Source organism: Oreochromis aureus, linkage group 5 (assembly GCF_013358895.1).
Source record: "Oreochromis aureus strain Israel breed Guangdong linkage group 5, ZZ_aureus, whole genome shotgun sequence".
NCBI classification, from domain to species: domain Eukaryota; kingdom Metazoa; phylum Chordata; class Actinopteri; order Cichliformes; family Cichlidae; genus Oreochromis; species Oreochromis aureus.
In genome coordinates, this window is record NC_052946.1 from 11,170,906 (window position 1) to 11,178,507 (window position 7,602).

Below are 7,602 nucleotides of genomic sequence, written 5' to 3' on the forward strand. Positions count from 1 at the left end.
TAATGAGAGGCATTTTCGAATCATCATATCTCCCCAACGAAGCGAAGTTAAGACATGAGGCTTGTGCCAATATATCTTCAGACACTCCTGATGCTCACAATTCAAGAATTGTTTTCTCATCTATTACCATTTGGCCATGAATTGGGTTTGTTTGAGGGTAGGAAATTCGTCCCTCGCTCAGATTTCTTCAGATTTCAAACTCTGGAAATGAGACACTTTTTTTCTCTCGTCATATCTTTTTGATAGATTTCCACAGAGACCTGAAAATTTCCATGACTGTTCACCAAAGCCTGCTGTCTCTTACGGTGAAAGAATGATATCGATACTCCAAATAGATTTAGAGTTAGAAAGCGTTGTTTGAGGACTAGTCAAGGCAGATTTTGCTTGCCTCTACTCAGTTATGGTGCATTAGAAGTCAAATATCGTCAATAATTCATATTTTAATGATAAATTGTCAACATTTTAAGATTCCCCATCTCTTCTGAACAAAACGGTGTAAGAATGACTGTTCTAGCCCCTCACGGTTAGGGAAATTATGGCCATTTGTTTGAGAGGAATCCTCACTATGAGAAATTCACTGCAGAAATCCTGTCTCTGTGCTCTGTGTGTGTAAAACGGCTGCACCTGTTTTGGCGGGAAAAAGTACACAGCCTCTCTGATTGGTGGATTCAAATTTAGCAGCTCCCAGGCTGCTTGACTGAGCTAGAAACTTGATTCTCTCTGTGTGTGTGTGTGTGTGTGTGTGTGTGTGTGTGTGTGTGTGTGTGAGACAGAGAGAGAGAGAGAGAGGAGAGAGAGAGAGTTTTTATGGGAGCATCTTATTGTATGATTTAAATTCAATATATTTAGACTGGTTGACTGAATTTGATCCTGTGTGTGTCTCTCTGTGCTTGTGGGACTTTTTGCAGCTGTCCATTTTGCTTTTCCAATCTTTCTATTTAAGTTATTACTATTGTGCTAAGTCATAGCATTTGTGCTGCTTTTCAGTATTTGTGCTAAATACAGCATTTCTGCTAAATCATACTATTTCTGCTATTTTATGAGATTTGTGCTAAATACAGCATTTGTGCTAAATCATACTATTTCTGCTATTTTATAGGATTTGTACTTAATATAATATTTCTGCTTAATTATAGTATTTGTGCTAAAACATAGTATTTCTACTAAACGCAGTATTTCTGGGTAATCATAGTATTTCTATGTATTCCTGCCAGCTCCTCAGGAAGCCAATCCTCTGTGAGGACTGTAATTTTCAAATTGACATATCAAGTCATACACGGCTTCCCAGCCAGCCAATCATATCTGAGTCCTGGCACATTCAAATTTGCATATTGGGACCTTCATGGCTTTCCCAGCCAGCCAATCATATCTGAGTCCTGGCACATTTAAATTTGCATATTGTTGCCTTCATGGCTTCCCAGCCAGCCAATCATATCTGAGTCCTGGCACATTTAAATTTGCATATTGGGACATTCATGGCTTCTAAGCCCACCAATCATCTATGTCATATATCTCTAATATTTCATATTTTTATTTTAAATGGTCAGCATTTCAAGATTCCCCTATGTCTTCTGAATAAAATGGTCTAAGAATGACTGTTTTAGCCCCCCACGGTTAGAAATTTATGGCTGTTTGTTTGAGGGGAATTCTCACTATGAGAAATAGACTGCAAAAATCCTGTCTCTCTCTGTGCTGCATGTGTAAAGGCCTGAACTTAGTGCACCAGTTTTGGCGGGAAAAAGTACACAGCCTCTCTGATTGGTGGATTCAAATTTAGCAGCTCCCAGGCTGCTTGACTGACCTAGAAACTTGATTTTCTCTCCTGTGGGTGTGTGTGTGTGTGTGTGTGTGTGTGTGTGTGAGAGAGAGAGAGAGAGAGAGAGAGGGAGAGAGAGTTTTTATGGGAGCATCTTATTGTATGATTTAAATTCAATATATTTAGACTGGTTGACTGAATTTGATCCTGTGTGTGTCTCTCTGTGCTTGTGGGACTTTTGCAGCTGTCCATTTTGCTTTTCCAATTTTTCTATTTAAGTTATTACTATTGTGCTAAGTCATAGCATTTGTGCTGCTTTTCAGTATTTGTGCTAAATACAGCATTTCTGCTAAATCATACTATTTCTGCTATTTTATAGGATTTGTACTTAATATAATATTTCTGCTTAATTATAGTATTTCTGCCATTTTATAGTATTTGTGCTAAAACATAGTATTTCTACTAAATGCAGTATTTCTGGGTAATCATTGTATTTCTATATATTTCTGCCAGGTCCCCAGGAGTCAGTCCTAATATTCAAATTTACATATCAGGACCTGGACGGCTTCCCAGCCAGCCAATCATATCTGAGTCCTGGCACATTCAAATTTGCATATTGGGACCTTCATGGCTTCTCAGCCAGCCAATCATATCTGAGTCCTGGCACATTTAAATTTGCATATTGGGGCATTCATGGCTTCCCAGCCAGCCAATCATATCTGAGTCCTGGCACATTCAAATTTGCATATTGTTGCCTTCATGGCTTCCCAGCCAGCCAATCATATCTGAGTCCTGGCACATTCAAATTTGCATATTGGGACCTTCATGGCTTCTCAGCCAGCCAATCATATCTGAGTCCTGGCACATTCAAATTTGCATATTGTTGCCTTCATGGCTTCCCAGCCAGCCAATCATATCTGAGTCCTGGCACATTCAAATTTGCATATTGGGACCTTCATGGCTTCCCAGCCAGCCAATCATATCTGAGTCCTGGCACATTTAAATTTGCATATTGGGACCTTCGTGGCTTCTAAGCCCACCAATCATCTATGTCATATATCTAATATTTTTCATATTTTTATTTTAAATGGTCAGCATTTCAAGATTCCCCTATGTCTTCTGAATAAAATGGTCTAAGAAGGACTGTTTTAGCCCCTATGGTTAGAAATTTATGGCTGTTTGTTTGAGGGGAATTCTCACTATGAGAAATAGACTGCAAAAATCCTGTCTCTCTCTGTGCTGCATGTGTAAAAGCCTGCACTTGGTGCACCAGTTTTGGCGGAAAAAAGCACACAGCCTCTCTGATTGGTGGATTCAAATTGAGAAGGTCACAGCTGTTTGACTGACCTAGAAACATGCTGTTAACAGCCCCTGTTCACTTTCTCTGCTGCTGCTGCTGTGTGTGTGTGTGTGTGTGTGTGTGTGTGTGTGTGTGTGTGTGTGTGTGTGAGACAGAGAGAGAGAAAGGGAGGCGAGAGAGAGTTTTATGGGAGCATCTTATTGTATGATTTTAATTCAATATATTTAGACTGGTTGACTGAATTTGGTCCTGTGTGTGTCTCTCTGTGCATGTGTGTTTCAATATGTGTCCATATTTGTGATTGTGTGACTGTTATACTTTTTGCTGATTTTCTTTTCATTTAACAATTACATTTGAGGGACCCTTAGCATGTTCAGATTTTTTCAGCTGTCCATTTTGCTTTTCCAATTTTTCTATTTAAGTTATTACTATTGTGCTAAGTCATAGCATTTCTGCTGCTTTTCAGTATTTGTGCTAAATACAGCATTTCTGCTATTTTATAAGATTTGTGCTAAATATAGTATTTCTGCCAAATATAGTATTTCTGTCAAATTACAGCATTTCTGCTATGTTGTACTGTTTCTCTAAATCATAGTATTTCTGTAATGTTTAAGAATGTTTGGCTAAATATATTCTTTCTGTTATCTTATACTATTTCTCCGAAATTCTTGTATTTTTGAGAAGTTATCGTGTTTCTGGTAAGTTACAATATTTCTGCTAAGTTCTGCTATGCTATTGTATTTCTGCCAAGTATTATGTTTCCTCTAAGATATTGCAGTTCTGCTAAGTCACTGCATTTGAGCAAAGTTCCTTTGCTTCTGCAAAGTTTTTACAATTTCTGCAACTTTTCAGCTTTTTCAGCTAGTTTCAGCAGAAAGCTTCAGCTTTAAAGCATCCACACTGCATTTTCGCAGGAAATGCAAATTTTCTAGTTATTCTTCAAGTTGCTTCCGTGACGCTTTTTTTGCTGTTTAACTACTTCCACAATTTTCAGCCGATTTTCACCGCTCAAATTTTAAACTATTCTGCTATTTCTGCTAATTCCGGCAATGACTTTTGGTACTTTTTGCTCTTATACTTTTTAAAATATTAAGCTTTTTTTCCTTTAATTTGTCCCATTGAAATGAATGGGAAACTTCCATAATTCTGCTAAAACTTGCTTGTTTTTGAAACTTAACTACTTTTTCCTACTTTCACGTAGAACAACCATTCAAACTTTAAAATGTTCACAAATTATTGGGCTATTCATTAATGATTCAGCTTTTTCATATCTGTTACCATTTTCATCTTATCCCTCTTTAAGTTTTGAGTTGCAAAATTGTGATTTTCAGAAAATACATGTGTTGTTATGGTTGCTATGCACTTGGCTTCCAGTGTGCCACTGTAGGTTTCGCAGTCTTCTCTTCATGTCCGAACAACTTCTTGCTACTTGCTCAATTTTCACTCAACTTCCACAAATTATACATCAAAACGTAGGTATTTTTGCTGGCTTTCAGAAAATGTCACTATCATTGTTGTGAGATTTATAGAATTTTGTCAAATCTCCTCAGACCAACACAAAGTCTCAAAACTCCCCATAGAAAGTCAATGGAGAGTTCGTTTAAAATCACCGCTTGATTTCTGTAATGAGAGGCATTTTCGAATCGTCATATCTCCCCAACGAAACAAAGTTAAGACATGAGGCTTGTGCCAATATATCTTCAGACACTCCTGACGCTCACAATTCAAGAATTTCTTTCTCACCTATTACCATTTGGCCATGAATTGGGTTTGTTTGAGGGTAGGAAATTTGTCCTCGCTCAGATTTCTTCAGATTTCAAACTCTGGAAATGAACCACTTTTTCTCTCGTCATATCTTTTTAATGGATTTCCACAGAGACCTGAAAATTTCCAAGATTGTTCACCAAAGCCTGCTGTCTCTTACGGTGAAAAAATGATATTGATACTCCAAATAGATTTAGAGTTAGAAAGCGTTGTTTGAGGGCAAGTCAAGGCAGTTTTGCTTTGCTCTACTCAGTTATGGTGCATTAGAAGTCGAATATCTTTAATAATTCATATTTTAATGATAAATTGTCAACACTTTAAGATTCCCCATCTCTTCTGAACAAAACGGTGTAAGAATGACCGTTCTAGCCCCTACGGTTAGGAAATTATGGTCATTTGTTTGAGGGAGTCGTCATTATGAGAAATAGACTGCAAAAGTCCTGTGTCTCTCTGTGCTGCGTGCACCTGTTTTGGCGGGAAAAAGTGCACAGGCTCTCTGATTGGTGGATTCAAATTCAGCAGCTCCCAGGCTGCTTGACTGAGCTAGAAACTTACTTCTCTCTGTGTGTGTGTGTGTGTGTGTGTGTGTGTGTGTGTGTGTGTGTGTGTGTGTGTGTGTGTGACAGAGAGAGAGAGAGAGAGAGAGAGAGAGAAAGCCTCTTTATGGGATGATCTCATTGTAAGATTCAAATTCAATATATTTACACTGGTTGACTGAATTGGATCTTGTGTGTGTGTGTGTGTGTGTGTGTGTGTGTGAGAGAGAGAGAGAGAGAGAGAGAGAGAGAGAGAGAAAGCCTTTTTATGGGATGATCTCATTGTAAGATTCAAATTCAATATATTTAGACTGGATGACTGAATTGGATCCTGTGTGTGTGTGTGTGTGTGTGTGTGTGTGTGTGTGACAGAGAGAGGGAGAGAGAGAGAGAGAGAGAGAGAGAGAAAGCCTCTTTATGGGATGATCTCATTGTAAGATTCAAATTCAATATATTTAGACTGGTTGACTGAATTGGATCTTGTGTGTGTGTGTGTGTGTGACAGAGAGAGAGACAGAGAGAGAGAGAGAGAGAGAGAGAGAGAGAGAGAGAGAGAGAGCCTTGTTATGGGATGATCTCATTGTAAGATTTAAATTCAATATATTTAGACTGGTTGACTGAATTGGATATTTGTGTGTGTGTGTGTGTGTGTGTGTGTGTGTGTGTGTGTGTGTGTGTGTGATTTAAATTCAATATAGTTAGACTGGTTGACTGAATTTGATCCTGTGTGTGTCTGTCTGTGCATGTGTGTTACCATATGTGTACATATTTGTGGTTGTATGACTGTTATACTTTTTTTGCTGGTTTTTTTCATTTAACAATTACATTTGAGGGACCCTTAGCATGTTCAGGATTTTTTCAGCTGTCCATTTTGCTTTTCCAATTTTTCTATTTAGATTATTACTATTGTGCTAAGTCATAGCATTTCTGCTGCTTTCAGTATTTGTGCTAAATACAGCATTTCTGCTAAATCATACTATTTCTTCTATTTCATCAGATTTGTGCTAAATATAGTGTTTCTGCTACAACATAGTATTTCTGCCAAATATAGTATTTTTGATTAATTATAGTTTTCTACCAAATCATAGTACAGTTTTACTGCTTTTTATATGGCTTCTAAGACAACCAATCATATCCGAGGGCTTGCACATTCAAATTTGCATATTGTTGCCTTCATGGCTTCCCAGCCAGCCAATCATATCTTAGGCCTTGCACATTCAAATTTGCATATTAGAGCAATCATGGCTTCTAAGACAACCAATCATCTATGTCCTATATCTATGATATTTCATATTTTTATTTTAAATGGTCAACATTTCAAGATTCTCCCATGTCTTCTGAACACAACGGTCTAAGATTGACCGTTGTAGCCCCTCTGGTTAGGAATTTATGGCTGTTTGTTTGAGGGAGTCCTCACTATGAGAAATAGACTGCAAAAATCCTGTCTCTCTCTGTGCTGTAAAAGCCTGCACTTGGTGCACCAGTTTTGCAGGAAAAAGCACACAGCCCTCTGATTGGTGGATTCAAATTGAGAATCTCACAGCTGTTTGACTGACCTAGAAACATGCTGTTAACAGCCCTTGTTCACTTGCTGATGCTATGTGTGTGTGTGTGCGCGCATGTGTGTCAGCCTGAGTGTGTGTGTGAGTGTTTGAGTGTGTGTGTGTGTGTGTGTGTGTGTGTGTGAGAGAGAGAGAGAGAGAGAGAGAGAGAGACACACAGAAAGCCCTTTTAGGGCAGCATCTCATTGTTGGATAAAAATATAATATATTCAGACTGGTTGACTGGCATAGACCTTTGTGTGTGTCTCTCTCTGTACATTTGTGTATCCATATTTGATTTTGTGTGTATTTGTTGATTTGTGTATCCATATTTAATTTTGTGTGTATCTGTTGGCTGTTCTTATTTGTATTTCTAAATGTATTTTTATTTTATTTTTCACAGGTGAACAAAAATTAGTTTTGAGCAAACTTAACCATGTTCCTTTTTATTCAGCTTGTCATTTTACCTTTCCAATATTTTCACTTAAGTTATTACTATTCTGCTCAATCATAGTATCTGTTCTAAATCATTGTTATTGAGCTATATTGTAGGATTTCTGCTAAATCATAGTATTTCTACTATATTATATTTTCTTTCTAAATATATCATTTCTGCTATAGAGTAGTATTTCTGTAATGTTTAAGAATGTTTGGCTAAATATATTCTTTCTGTTATCTTATACTATTTCTCCGAATTCTTGTATT